Source organism: Callorhinchus milii, unplaced genomic scaffold, assembly GCF_018977255.1.
Source record: "Callorhinchus milii isolate IMCB2004 unplaced genomic scaffold, IMCB_Cmil_1.0 Scaffold6, whole genome shotgun sequence".
NCBI classification, from domain to species: Eukaryota; Metazoa; Chordata; class Chondrichthyes; order Chimaeriformes; family Callorhinchidae; genus Callorhinchus; species Callorhinchus milii.
Window position 1 is genome coordinate 7,302,711 of NW_024704747.1, and position 15,453 is coordinate 7,318,163.

At 39.4% G+C, this 15,453-nt stretch overlaps 1 protein-coding gene across 1 annotated transcript in view; it reads left to right on the forward strand.

Annotated features, from left to right (window-relative positions):
- LOC103180418 (von Willebrand factor D and EGF domain-containing protein-like) overlaps window positions 1-15,453 on the forward strand; it is a 90,700-nt gene that overhangs the window by 4,008 nt on the left and 71,239 nt on the right. The gene's annotated exons all lie outside the window — the stretch shown is intronic.

Here is a 15,453-nt window from a genome sequence, read left to right on the forward strand (position 1 = left end):
CGGCGAGCTTCCCAGTGGGCAACACATCTCAGCATGAAATGGTGAGAGCATTGCCACTATCTTCCTGTCCACAGCCCGGACACACGTCCCTTCCCACTGAGCGATGGTTCCACCAATTGGAGGTACAGAGTTTAAGCAGCAGGTGCTTACCTCTCTGCAGACCAATCAAGTTGGATTACAGGTGCTGAATGTATGGACGCACGTTCACGAACAAGTGCTCCAGGTATCGCCTTCCAGCAGTTGTCACCCCAAGCCTCAGAGTTTGCTCATCAGAATGAATGAGGCAATATTTTAGAAAATCTGAGCCTGACCAATGCAACAATAAATCTGCACACAATGCTTAAGGCAGAGTACAATTGTCACACTCATTTATCCCTGAATTTCAGAGACTGCAACTGCATATTTATAGTTGAAAACCATTTCCAGTAAATATTCTCCATTGCCAGCTGTTAGTCCCACTGCTATAAAAGCCTTTCCCTTTACAATCAGGGTCTTTCCAACAAACAGCAGTGTTGATTTCATACATTGGCACGACCTTCCAGAGTGGCTGGGCCTGGGAACACTCACTGAACCAGTTTACACATGAAGATTAATGATTTAGACAAGGTATTGCAGGATTTTCCATTGACAACTCCAGGATATTGTATCCAGGATTTGTCAATGCTTCAAGAAAAGTGACAAATTGGGTTTAAACTTTATTTATTCATCAGCCAAAAGATGAAAATGAGAAAAATGAGGCAACCAGACAGGCAGGAAAGGACATCTCTGTCACAAGTAAAAGAATATCAACACTACACGATCTAACTGAGAAGTTATAGGATACAGCAAAGATAATGAACTATGTCTCCAACATCAAGCCCAACACCAACATCAGGATCCTTTAAAAAAAACTCCGGAAGTGAAAAGTCACATCCACAACGTTGGATGAGGCAGGGCTGTGGAACGCCATGTTTGCTGCAAAGACAGCTGAAATCAAAACTCTAGTGTAGCACAAGGCTTCAGAGAGTGTCGTGTTACAGGTTCAAATCCGAGTTATCTGATCTTGGGGTCAACAGTTTCAACCCTACAATTAAACTCAGCACCCCAGGGGAAGGGAGAGGAAAGTCTGCCAGGAGTCCCCTTCCAGATTACTATCCAGACACATCAGTGTCAGGCTCCTCCACGATTCCCACCCATATCATTGAATAACCTCCCAACACCCACTGTCAAGGCTTACACTGTCAGAAGGTGATGGATGCTCATGGGATGGGATCATATCCCAACAGAAAGACAAAGGGGGCAAACACTTTCAGAAGAAAGGCAGACAAGACAAATCTTGATTCAATATGCAACAACAACTTGCATTTATATAGCGCCCTTCATGCAGGGTAGCGTCCTGAAGTACTTGAAATATAGCTGTATGATTTTGATATTTAAGGCCTCAAAGTATTAGTGCAGGAACTTGCTGGTCTCCTGGTCATCTAATTCTGTTTTCAGTGCGGTTCTATCTGAGTGAGAGCAGTTTCTTATTCATTTTTTATTCTGTCAGCTTTGACTTCAGTATGGGGCAAGAAAGCTGCTTTGTATTGATTAGGGATCCCTTTGTGTGTACAAGTGTGATGTGTGCTGTTCTTGGCTCAGATAGTACAGCACTAATGGACAACAACTACTGAAACAGGTGAGTCAGGGGAACAATTAGTTCCTTCATTGGCCATTGGGTTATTGACTTTAATAGGAACAAGCTTTGGCTACATTCTCTTTGCCTGTACAAAGGGATGTGAAAGATTCCTGAACACGATTCCAAAATAGAAGAACATTTTTCTTGGTGCCCTGGCCAACAGGAGAAAAAAAAAGGTAATTTGCTTCATGGCTGTTTCTGGTTTAATTCTGTGCATAAAGTGTGAATGGGTTCCACATTTACCAAGAAATACAGTCATTATACTGATTATACTTATACAACAATTACCTGTGAAGTGCTTTCAGATGCTTTGACATTATAGATATATCATATGCAATGATTTTTATTACAGTAAAATCCTGTTGTGTTACATTTCATTATAACCCGGTGCCCTGTGGACCATAACCAGCTTCCCACTCTCACTAAACAATAACGACTTCACTTCAAGTCTCTGATTGCTCGTGCTCAGTCCATAGGAAGCGACATCAGTGGTGACTTGCTGACCCAGGTCGCCGCTGATGTCACTTCTATATTTTGCAGTGGGAAGCCCGCTGTCCATCTGCAGGCCTGGGCAGTCATGTCACCATTCTTGTGATTGGTACCTTCACAATGACTTGCAATCGAAAGCCTTTATGAGACTGGTTGGGATTTTATGGAACCCCCCAAGTACCAATTTTGTTCAGTAATACAGTGGAATTTAAATTTAATCAGATCTGATGTAAAATTCCTCTCCCCAATGTTTGATCTTGTGTATCCTTGGTAGCCCTAATAATAGTTCCCATGGCGCTGAATTCTGTTCCTTTAGTCTAACCTTGTTCCCACAGATCTGACGTTGATCATTTGCCAACCACTGTTTCTAAGTTCATATTGGTCAAGATTGTAGCAAAAACTTTGAAAGCTGATGGTCTTATGTGAGTCAAACCTCTCTGGCATACATCAAAATACTGTAGGAAATTTTGATTCACATCTTGATAATCATGTAGAGTAGTTATCAATAAATTGTTTAAGATTTGCAAATAAATTGGAATCACTGGGTAAAATTAGAAATGTCTTTGCAAATTTTAAATTACTGGACAGAATAAAGCTTTTTAAAAATCCCAAATGTCAATTAAAGGTGTTTTGGTACTGATTTGGTACTTAAAGGGAGTGTTGTCGTTGTTGACAAAACTATAGTCTGCTGTCGTGGACACTTCCCAAGCTGTTTCCACATTCTGGTGATTATCACAAGCCAATGTTATGGGTGAGGGTACAATGATTCCACTGCACAAATATGCCAGTGGGAGCACAGAGCCAGAGATGTAGATTACTATAGTAAATGTTCACATTGTGCTTTAGCATTGATAAAAGGTATACTTTTGAAATGCTCGTGGAGTCCTGCAGCTTAGTGGTTAGAGCACTCACCTCGCAAACGAGAGGACCTGGATTTGATCCCTGGCAGGGCGAAACGTTGGGTCCTGCTAGTCAAGTTTCCTTACTGCACACGCCTCTGTTTAGTTAGCAGTAGATAGGAACCCGGGTGTTAGTCGATTGGAGGATCACTTTTCCGGGATAATAATTCTTTCAAAATAAATACAAATATTTGATAAGTGCTTTTAAGCTGTTCTTTTAACTCACTTGGTAAAGTTCCTGTTCTTGAGTAAAAGTAACCCACATAGACTAAGAAGCTTCTCAGATTATATTTCTGGTTTGTTCTGAGTTAGCTGATCTCTGCTGGGGCAGAGGGTGTCATTACAATCTGCGCCTTGGGCTAGGGAGTTAAAAACAAACACCAGTGTTTCTGCTCTTGATTTCTATCCACTGACCCCCTTCATGAAAATGTATGTTTGTTGATGTCAGGTGAGAAGACAGGGGTTGGCTAATGTTTTCTTCCTTGGTTTAATAGCTTGCTGACATTCACCATCTTTGTTGACACTCATTGCCGTTGCTGGCACTCACTGAAACCACTCTAGCACGTGAAGATTAGCTATTTCAGTGAGGTGCTGGAGGGCTGATGACACTTGCAGCACAGTATCTGCCTTTGGCAATGAAGTTGGGGAGAAACTAGAGCAGGAAATACAAAGAAATACTTTTAATATGATGAGTATTAAATGTGAATACCATGTATTACAACTGCTGGAAAAAGTTGCAGACCACGGATCCAAATTTGTATTTTGAATAGCGATCTACACTACAGTATGATGTAACATCTATCTATTGCCTGGACCATGTAATTGGATCGAATGGCTTGTTTCTACACCTATGTGATTCTATGATAATCTGTTTTAATGTCCTGCACATACCCTGAGGCCTGCTGAATTCTATTCACCTAGCCTGTAGTTATTACTCTTTCCTGAAAAACTTAATTAAAACCCACTACTGTATCACAATTGTATGATGATTTTCCTTGTGTAACATAAAAATGAAGATGAAGCCCCAAATAAATTTGTCAGTGGAAGCAATGTTTACACTGTATGTTTAGAAGCAATGTAAATGTGCACTATAAAGCATTGGTTTTCTTTTTTATTGATTATACAACCAAGTACAGCAATTCAAAGACTAATGTTCTCCCTGTTATTTGTCACATTAGTCCTTGCCAGGCTCCACTGGCTCCCAATTACCGAACGGATCATTTCAAGATCCTTTCACTCGTTTTCAAATCCCTTCATGCCCTTGCACCTCCCTACCTCTCCGATCTGCTTTAGCCCCCGCTCCATCACCCGCTATCACCATTCGTCTGGCTCTGGCCTCCTGTTTGAGTCTCGTCTCATTGTGCCTTCAGCCACTATCCCTTGGAACTTTGGAACTCTCCCTCAATCCCTCTGCCTTGTCCCCTCCCTCCTCACTTTCAAATCCCACCTAAAAACCTTTTTTTTATCATGCTTACAGTCACCTCCCCCCTCCCTCTGCCCCTGGCTCAACATCAGACTCTGCCATTGTCAAGTGCTCTGTGATGCTACCCCTGCATTGAGGCCGAATATATAAAATGCAAGTTGTTGTTGTTAGTTCAATAGAAGTTTTACTCTGTTATGAAATGACGATTACTATTCGGTGAGCTTTGTGCATTTACACAATACAGTGGAAATAAATAGTATCAAATCACACAATTAAGCAAACATTATGCATTTAAAAATGTAGTATCATCTTTATTCTCATTTTAATTTAATAAACTACAATATTCATGACATGGTTTCCTGCCGTGTGCAAGATGTGCTTTGTTAATGGCTTCCATCTTTATTCATCACTGCACATTCATCAACTGGTGTGCCTTTGGTTTAAAATTAATGTACGACAAACAGATATTGGAGGAAACAAACATCAAACACAAGTATGTGCTGTTAAATATTCAGCAGCTTTGAAATAATCTGTGATCTACCATGTTTGAGACCTGCATGTTCAATTGCTTCTTAGTCATGTATTCAGTGGCATTTACATAATGGTCTGCCGGTGTCTATAATTATCTTGATACAGCTGTGAAAGAAAATTAAATTTTTTTGAAGTGGACAATTACAGCCCAAATTCTTTATTACCTGAATTTGTTGCACAGTTCATGTCTGGGGAAATACTTGTGAAGTTGGATTATTAGATGATAATAACAATCTTTGCATTCCATATAGTGCCATATCACTTCGTGAAAACGTCTCAAACCATTTCATACGATTTTACTGTGAAGTGTATTCGTGGGCGAACACAGCAATGAATTTGCAGACAGCAGTGTCCCAGAAGCAACTATTGAAGTGAATGAACCATTTTAACTGAAGGATTCTTTGACCTTGACACTGGGAGAAACTCGTCTCTCTTTTCGATTAGTGACATTCTTTTAATGTCCACCTAAACAGGCAGACAGGATCTCGGTTTTAATGTCTCATCCAAAAGACGGAAACGTTAACGATACACTGGCTCCCCAGAACTGAATTGGAACAACCATAGTGGTCAAGTCAGGGGGACGGAAGTAAGGGTTCCGAATGTGACCACAGGAAAGGAGACATGATGCTGCTTTTGCTGTTGTTTCTTTCCCCCCTAAGAAACTTATACATTCTTGCAAGTCCAAACTCTGTCCATAATCGAAGAAGAAATAAAAATGCCACTTATGGCATTTCATGCACCAAATCGATATGCCTTTTCAAAGCACAAAAACGCGCAAAAGTGATTGTTTTTGTCACATTTATGTAATCAATAAATTACATAACTGCTGGCATTCATGGTGCCAACAGTTGTATCAGGGGAGCAAAGGAGTGTGATTATTTTCTTTACACAAATAAAAGATGTGATTATAGTCAGATCCCAGTCAGTCCACATCTACCTGTTGTTTAAATAAAATGACGCAGTATGATTTAAATATGTATATAGGTTCAGGAATGTAGTAATATACCGTTTCAAACCATGAGGTCTGATGGCATTGTAAACTGTGAGAACAAACTCAATGCAGGTTACAAACCCCACCCCCTGTAAACTTAGATTAGCTCACAGCCTTAATATTTCATATCTGTTATTTTGTGAAGTCTACACAGAGGGTAGAATTTGTAATTCTTACCATCGGGTAAAGATTTCAAGCTTTCTTTGCTTTCATTAGTATTCATTGCAAAGTGAAAACACTTAAGAACTATTTTAGGATGTTGCAGCAGATTAATGAAAAAATATCTTGCGGTAGTGTACAGTGAAAATGTTATGTACTGTAATATGCTGTTAAATTGTTTCTGCGATCTGAACTCTTTGATCTCAGTTTCTGAGCTATCAATACTTCATATTATCTTGCTTGTCCCTCGTACCCTCCACTCCACTATTGGAGGTCGTGCTTTCAGCCACTACGCTCGAAATCCTGGAACACTCTCCCTCAATCCCTCCACCTTGCCCCCTCTCTCCCCGTTTTCAAGATCCGCCTGAAAACCTTCCTTTTCAACCGTGCTTAGTGTCACCTCCCCACCACCCTCAGGCTCCGCCACTGTTAAGCGCTCTGAGACGCTACCCTGCATGGAGCGCACTATATAAGTGCAAGCTGTTGCCGTTGTTGTATATCAGAACAATGATCTGAGTTTTTGCTCAATGCAGGTTTCTATGCATTCTGCCTGGTGGAGACTATTTTCATTAAAGGACTTCTACCCACTATTTATTTGACCCTCTTGCATTTGTTTCCAGTACCAGGCTTTCACAAATGTTTCCTTTGAAAATAGAAGCAGATTTATTCAAACTTAAGGCTGCAGTTTGCACTAGCTATTATAACTCATTGTTGTGTCTTGTTTTATTAGTTGAACTTACTGCAACTTGGAAACCTTTTTGAGATTACTTCAATAAAATGTTTTCTTTGCAAATCTGAGCATCAATAGTTAATGCATTTGTAATAAGTCTAAAGAGAGATAAACAATTGGAAAAATGTAATGTAATTCTCGTCATTATTTTCAGACAAAGGTCCTCTAATTGATCAGGGATGTATCTGCATGGCTGAGTGATACTGAACTATTTTGATTGTAAGAGTCTAAGGTTTGATCTCAGGACTGAGATGATCTCTGCCAAGGTGGTGAGTGCATATGTGGATAGGATTATACCTAGATTCTGAAATGTATTGCGTGTCATGGTCGAATAAACTGGAATTCATTGTCTAAGCCATTGATTCACAGTATGTTCCAAGACTCATGTATACCCCACCTCCACATCACTTGTGATCTCAGCAGATTTCATGAACCTTCATGTTTTCATCCATGATATAGAATGAGCTGGATCTAAAAACAACTACAATTTCTTTGTGGAGACTTCAATTAACATTTACAACATTGTAGACTGTTTTAATACAACAAGTTGCATTTGTATCACGCCTTTCACGTCGGGAGGACGTCCCAAAGCGCTGATAATATTATTATCTGTATATATTGTGTATTTGTGCACTACCTAAATTGTTATGTCCAGATTTACAAATGCCTTCACACCTCACAAGATGATATTGAAGTAACTGGATTACACTCCCATAGTGTCGAACCAATGTAGTGCATCATAAAAAACTTACTATAGTTTTGAACAGCTCGCTGATGAATTCTTAATTGAAATGAGTTACTTTGGAGAAGAATCGTGGCTGAGGCTGAAGATATGATTCACAGAAAGGAATGGAAATCAACAGGAGACGCATTCTTGGGCCATTTGGCAATTGCAGAGCAACTTATTTGTGCACTCTCTTGATATGTGTTCCAGGAACTTGATAAGAAAAAGAAAGGGAACTTGCTTTCTCCTGAGGAAAAAAAACAGAAGGCTTGCAAATCGGGTCAGGATATAAATGTCAGGGAAACAGAAATAAATAGGCAGCAAATTTGTATCTGGCATCTATTAGCTGATTTGATTTGCATTCTACCAATCATATTCTTAATCATTCAGGTTTTCAGCATAGTATAATTTGATTAATGGAGAGTAAACTGAGCAGATTAGCTGTGAGAGGTACTTCAGGGTTTTGAATATTGCAGGAGCACAGCTTGAGGTGTAATGAAAGGCACATGTGAATCAGCACATCATTTGATGTAGAAAGAAATAATTTTAATATTGAAACAGAGTTTACAAATTAAAGTTCAAATAATGGGAGAAATGCGATGTTTAATCACAGATTTGATTGTAACATTGAATCTATTGTGAAGCATTGCATTTTTCAACGCATTGTATATTCAGATAAAATTGAAAATATATCATTCACAGTAAAGTACGAAAGTTTAGGAGCTTCACTATATACCTATATCATATACATATATTTATATACATACAGCTAATCAATTCAAATATGAGCAATGTCAGCAGTGTCCTGATGGACATAAATTGACACTAAACCACAATTTTATTTCTAGTATATTCATTTCAACTATTATAATACAATACAAAATTACATTTGTAAATTGTGCATAATTACACTCCAGCGCCTGACCATATCGTGACAAGATTTTGTAGAAATTCTCTACTTCTTCCCAAGGTTTAAGATGAAACAACAAAACGTTTCAATGTGCTTCACAGGATTTACTGCAGTGTAGTTTAGTGACTGTATCTGTGGACAGCCAATTTGTGCACAGCAATGGCTCACAACCAGCCATGATTGTTGAGGATTGTTGGACCAGGACACGGAAAAAACTCTCTTCTCTGTTCAACGATAGTGCTATAGATCATTAACATCCTCCTAGACAGGCAATCCAGCCTCCGATTTACCATCCCCTCCTAAGTCTATGGGGGACAGCATGGCATTGAACTGTTAGTCCAGTCTGTGAGCTCAAAATTCATGATGTGGGGCTTGAACCCACAACCTTCTGACTCAGAGGGGAAACTGTTCCCAACTGAGCCTGGCTGACACATCTCAGCTCTGCACTCATATGGTGCATTTATTGAATCCATACTGTGCATGTTTCATGAGTTTTTTTTCGTGAGTGTTCATCATTTTAAAATATTTCTGCTGTGTGGGGCACATGAGCAGTTAAAAGTAGAAGTAGATGCAGAGTAAAACAGAAGGTGTTTTCCGCCCCCCCACACCCCCAGTGGTATAAATATTGACTGTTTAAAATCAAGATTCAAACTATCAGTCACAGATTTTACAGCTACTTCTGGGAATTTCATCTCCAGAACTAACAATTGAGAGCATGTGCTCCCCGGCCTCCAGGTCCAAGCCACTGTAAGACCGTTTAGCTTTGGAGTATGCAACATGCAGTACAACTATTTTGCTACAGTTCCTCATTAATACACACTGGACATAATTTTGGCACTTATCTAATTGACCTGTTCATGTATTTCTGTTCCGGACACTTACTCTCAGTCATTTTCTGGTTTGGCTGTGTTGAAGAGCCAAAACAGATATTCATCCATGTGATTTAGTCAGCTCTATACTCCCAAAAGTGCCAGAAATATAGAATGCATGAAGTCACTGTGCAGCTTTTTAATTAAACAATTGACTTAATGTTGCCTTTTTTCAGACTCCTTTTAAAACCGGGAGTATAAAACACAAAACCAGGAGGCTTTCTTCTAATTAAACAAAATATGGCAGTGGTTAAAGAGGCAGTGACACTTTTCTAGCACGTTTTTCCCAATCTCAACCAGTGCGTTTCTGGGTTTAGCATTCATCTTCAGTTCAGCTTGGTTAGTTGTATACTTGATAAACTTTGTTTTATGGAAACTGAAATTTAATAGGTATTTTGTAACATTGTCCTATTGAAGTATTTGCATTCTTAGTCATCTCATGAGTAGACTTTCCCTAACCTTTCTTTGCCAGCCTCCTTAGCTCCATCTTCCACAAGTTCTACATTATCAAAAACTCCCACAATCGCTTTACACCTTTACACAATCATAACTGTCATTAGTGGAGCTTACGGTTAGAGCACTCGCCTTGCACGCAAGAGACCTGGGTTCTATTCCGGTCAGGGCAAAATGTTGGGCAAGTTTTCTTACTCCACGCTCCTCTATTTACCTAGCAATAAGTAGGAACCCGGTAGTTAGTCAATTGATAGATCGTTTTTCCGGGGATAATAATGCTTAAAAAAAATAATAATTTGGTCACTCAATTCATGACTGTTTGTGGGACACTGGTGTTGCGTTTTGCCCAAAATTATACAGTCAATTCACTTTACAGTATGTTCTATGAAGCGTTTTGCGACGTATAGAAGACGTGAAAAGTGCTATATCAAATGCAAGGATTATTATTATTATTATGATTATTATCCTCCCAAAGCTCCACTGGCTCCTAGTATACCCAGCAGATTGATTTTTTTAAATTCCTTCCCTGACCTTCAATCTTGTCCTCGGTCTCAACACTAATGACTACAACAACAACAATCCCATGAAATCTGTTCAAGTATGAGTCTCTTGTTTGTACCCTTCGCTTTTCTGGTTCCCATGTATTTTTCACTCTTAATACTCCTGAGTGCTATCCAGACACCCCTGTAAGGTGTGTGTGTGGACATCAGGTAAGAACAGGGTTGGGCTTGGCTGAGATGTTCTCCGCAGTTGAATAGCTTCCTAGTACACACTGTAAAGACTCACACAAGAACAAATGCAAACTGGCCAAGTTACCAGAGAGCACTTAATGCCCATGAAACCATGCCTGAGCAAAAGGAAAATGCAGTAAAATCCCTTGAGCAAAGAAGGAAATTAGAAGAGGAAGATTGGGTTAAAAATCTAATTGCTTTAAGATAATGTATTCCGCAACCTTGAAACAATTCCAGCTGTTTAAATATTAAAATGATATAAAGGTGGGTCACTGCGAGCCAGAAGAAGTTATCGGTCTGACACAGCTGTGAACTATGTCTGGCGTTAACTTGAAAGCTCTCAAAACATAAGCTTCTGTCACTGCATTTCTTATGAAGCTTTGCATTTCATTTGCTTTTTGCCAAAGTAGGATGGATGTATACTGTAATACATAAAATATTTAATCCTGGCTACAGACTGATATTTATATTTTATATTTGAAATCACAATTAATTCTTAGTTCACAAATTTACTGCATATCTCCTGATTTCCTTGTGAAAATGGCAGAATACATTCAAGACAATTGCTAATACTTAAAGGTTCACTTTTTGGGGGGTCAGCCGGGTGTCTAACACATGCGGAAACCCATCACCGTGCTTAAGAGTATCCAAACCAAACTGAGAACTCCATGGAGATTCCAGAGATATATGTTGAAATGGAATGTGCACTCTATCCTGGGAGACACATCCTGCTCACCTAATTCCGGAATGTTTTAGGCACAGGTTGGCAAAAGCCAAGGCTTGAGGACCCCAGAGTGTGTGTTAGGGTACTGCTGGAGTCTAACCAGCTAAAACCACATAGCTTGCCATTGATATTGATGTCTGGCTAGCTAGGACCACCCAACCTGTTAGGGCTTGAGGTTTCAAGTTTAACAGGAGCTGAGTGGGACAACTCCGTGCCCCCAGTGACTGGTCTGCCCTTCCAGGTCCTGCCAATGAGCCAGGTTGTCATCAGCAGTGCCCTGGATTACTGCGGACCTACCTGGCTCAGGAAACGGATGACTGAAACCACCGCAGAGGGCTCGCTCAATTTCGATATTCCATTGTCAGTCATGTCACCTTGGAGCCAGTTCAGCTCCAAGGAGACCTCGCTAACCTCCCACCACTAAGTTCCATTTTGTACCATTAAAATTCCCAAATAGTCAAGGATTGGATACAGGTGTATGAGCCTATGCACAGAAAAACAATATAGGTTTCATAAACATGGATATGAATGCAAGAGGTTTTAGCAAATGTGGATCCCAAAGTAAATCATTATGACTTAAAAAGGAGTTCATAAATGCTGACGTTTGTTGCACAGCAGATGTTATTTGCCAACTTGTGTCTACAGTGTTATGAAGTTAGAGTTTGTGCTATGCTGAGGAGAATGGGGGAAGGCAGTCTGGAGGTGGTTTAGAAAATTCTGCTTGATGATTGTGAACTTATATCTTGAAATTATAATAATAATAATCCTTGCATTTGACATGGCGCCTTATCGCGTTTTCGAGACATCTCAAAACGCTTCACAGAATATAATGTATATAATGTAATATAATGTATATAATATAATATAATGTAAAGTGAATTGACTGTATATTTTGTGGCCGAAATGACCTTTATTGAAAAAGTAACCATGATTTCAGTCCCAAAATTATCATGTCAAGCAAAGTAGGAACATAAAGGTACATTCAAATTTCTAAAACATATTAGCCATCACTGGCATTTGACCAACTTGTCTTCGACATGACTGTATTAAGTCTAGACTCTCACCATCGTGGTTCACTTATTCAAATCCTTTCTTTCCTGCACGGCCCATAAATCAACTGACATTCAAGTAGAAAATAGAGTGCAGTTCAGGACAGCTTGAGGTTCTCCAATCTTGTCAGTCTAATCCATTCTTTTTTAAAAATTTTGGCTGGAGCAGTAAATGAAAGAGCTGAAGAGTTTGCAGATAACCAGAGACAATGTCACTTTCAATTGCTATGTCTTACAGTGTCATAGATTTTTTTTGTCTGGATCTACGGCCCATGCTCATACAAAGAAAGGAGCAGATCAATAATGACTTTAGTAAAGTTGATGGTGTAAGTAAGATTTGTCTCGCTGATCCGCATTTACAAATCGGATGACTTGCTGACATGGAATGATGCTTTGAGATGAAATGGGTGTAGGAATGTGATTGGGACTACTTGTGGCAAAATTTCCAAGAATCACTCAATCAGAGACTAAGTACACTTTAATCTATACTGCAATTTAGGGACATAATTGGTCAGTGTAAAGTTAAATGTTTTAACAGTCGCATCACTCGTTTGATAAAGTGCCACATAAGAGACTTGTAAGCAAAATAGAACCCCATGGTATTAAAGGGACAGTGGCAGGGGATACAGAACCGGCTGGGAGACAGAAAGCAGAAAGGTGGTGAATGGTTGTTTTTCTGACTGGAGGGAAGTATGCAGTGGTGTCCCCCAGGGATCAGTATTGGGACCACTGCTGTTTTTGATCTGTACAAAATGACCTGGACTTGGGTATAGAGAGTACAATTTCCAAGTTCCAAGTTTGCAGATGATACTAAGCTAGGAAAAGTAGTAAACAGTGAGGAGGATAGTAACAGACTGCAAATGGACATAGAGAGACTGGTAAAATGGGTAGATGTGTGGATGATGAAGTTTAATGTGGAGAAATGCAAAGTGATGCATTTTGGAGGAAGACTGAGGAGAGGCAATATAAGCTGATGGTACAATCTTAAAGGGGGTGAAGGAACAGAGAGACTTGGGGTTTTACATAAGTAAATCTTGGAAGGTGGCAGGACAGGTAGGTAAAGCTGTTAAAAAAGCATATGGAATACTAGGCTTTATAAATAGGGGCGTAGAATACAAAAGTCAGGAAGTTATGATGAACCTTTATAAAACACTGGCTACGCCTCAGCTAGAGACTGTGTTCAGTTCTGGGCACTGCACTTTAGGAAGGATGTCAAAGCATTGGAGAGGGTGCAAAAGAGATTTACCAGGATGGTGCCAGAATGAGGGACTTCAGTTATCAGGAGAGGCGAGAGAAACTGGGATTATTCTCCTTGGAGCAGAGAAGGTTAAGAGGAGACTTAATAGAAATTTTAAAAATTATGAGGGGATTTGATGGAGTGAACAAGGAGAAACTATTGCCACTGGCGGGTGGGTCGGTAACCCGAGGACACAGATTTAAAATAGTTGTTAAAAGAAACAGAGGAGAGGTGAGGAGAAGGTTTTTCCACACAGCGAGTTGTTTGGATCTGGAATGCATTGCCTGAAAGGATGGTGGAAGCCGATTCGATAAGAACTTTTACGGGAGAAGTAAATAATTATTTGAGGGGGACAAGTTTGCAGGGCTATGGAGATGGGCAGAGCGCGGGGGAGTGGGACTGAATTGAATAGCTCTTTTCAAAGAGCCGGCACAGACACGATGGGCCGAATGGCCTCCTTCTGTGCTGTAAAATTCTATGATTCTATAATCACTTTGAAATGCAAATTAAGATGGATAGAAGGGATCAAAGGGTATTAGAAGATATAAAATGTTATAGAGAAAGAAGGGGGAAATGGGATCAGAGAAAACAGCTCCAATGGGAGAGGTCGATGTCATTGACACATAAGGCTGAATGGGTTCCTCTGCTGATAGAGTCAGGATTTTACGATTTTCAGTTCTTTTTTGAAAGTAATATGATTTGACCCACGTCTGCCACTGGAATAAATCTTAAAATTACTTTTAAGAAGTTTTGAGTGAAATGGAACCAATTTGCAGTTGAACCAATTCCGAAAACAAAGTTGATTTATGAATCACCAAAAAACAGGCGCTGTGCTTGTTTCAGCCGGTACAAAGAGTGTAATTTATCGGGTTTTCCTTTGTCAACTAGAAGAATGGTTTGAATTAATATAACAGGCTTGATTCAAGAGGCTGTCTCTGTACCTGCCGTATCTATTCTAAAGGTTTTAAAAAAAGACATAATGGCATTTATAGCAACTAGTTCTGAATTAAATTATATCCATGAAGTGTCATGCTGCTAGACTTAATTCCTCAGTTGACTATACTAGAATTGGTAATGTTTAGAAAAGTTACCAATTATCTAGTTAAATTCACAACCAGAGAGCTACAATTCCATATTAGAGTTACATTCTACATTGCACTGAAGCACACTATAACTGTAATGTTTTTTCAAACAAAGTGTTGGTTTGCAAAATAATTCCTGTGGGAACTGGATTTGGATCCAATCCAATCTAATGGAATGAAAATCTTCACTGAATGGTGGCTTTAAAGATCCCATATGAAATAAATGATGCAAGGGCCTAATGAGGTTTGGTTTACAGCTCAAAATGGGTACTTTGTTAGCAATCTCACTCAAAGGGGCTGTAGCTTTGTTAGTGTTGAAAATAGGAAAATATCGCACTTGTGTATTAAATAATCCTACCGAGGTTGAAGTTGAAACTAGATTGTTGAATTGAGAGCATGTTATATCAAATCTGGACATAGAAAGTGTAGTTTTGGATTGAATCTGTAACAGAACCAGTTGAGAGGTGGTTACATTCAGGTGACAAATTAATTAAAACTTAAAGCCAACTCAGTATTATTTAATTGTGGTTGAAGCAAAAACACACCCTGACTAACTAATGCAAAACCATTACTTTTGAGGGATGGATTTGACTAAAATGCAGGGATTACATTGATCTCTTCCTGAGGCTGCTCTCCTTTCTCTTCAGTTAGCAGTTTGACAATAAGAAACTGCAAGATACTGTTTGTTTAGCTCCTCCCGTCCTCACCCAAATTATGTGATGTTTGTTCACAGTTCCTAGACCCTCCCAGAGGTAAAAGAAAATTAGAAATTTGCATTCTAGTAAAACTAGTAAA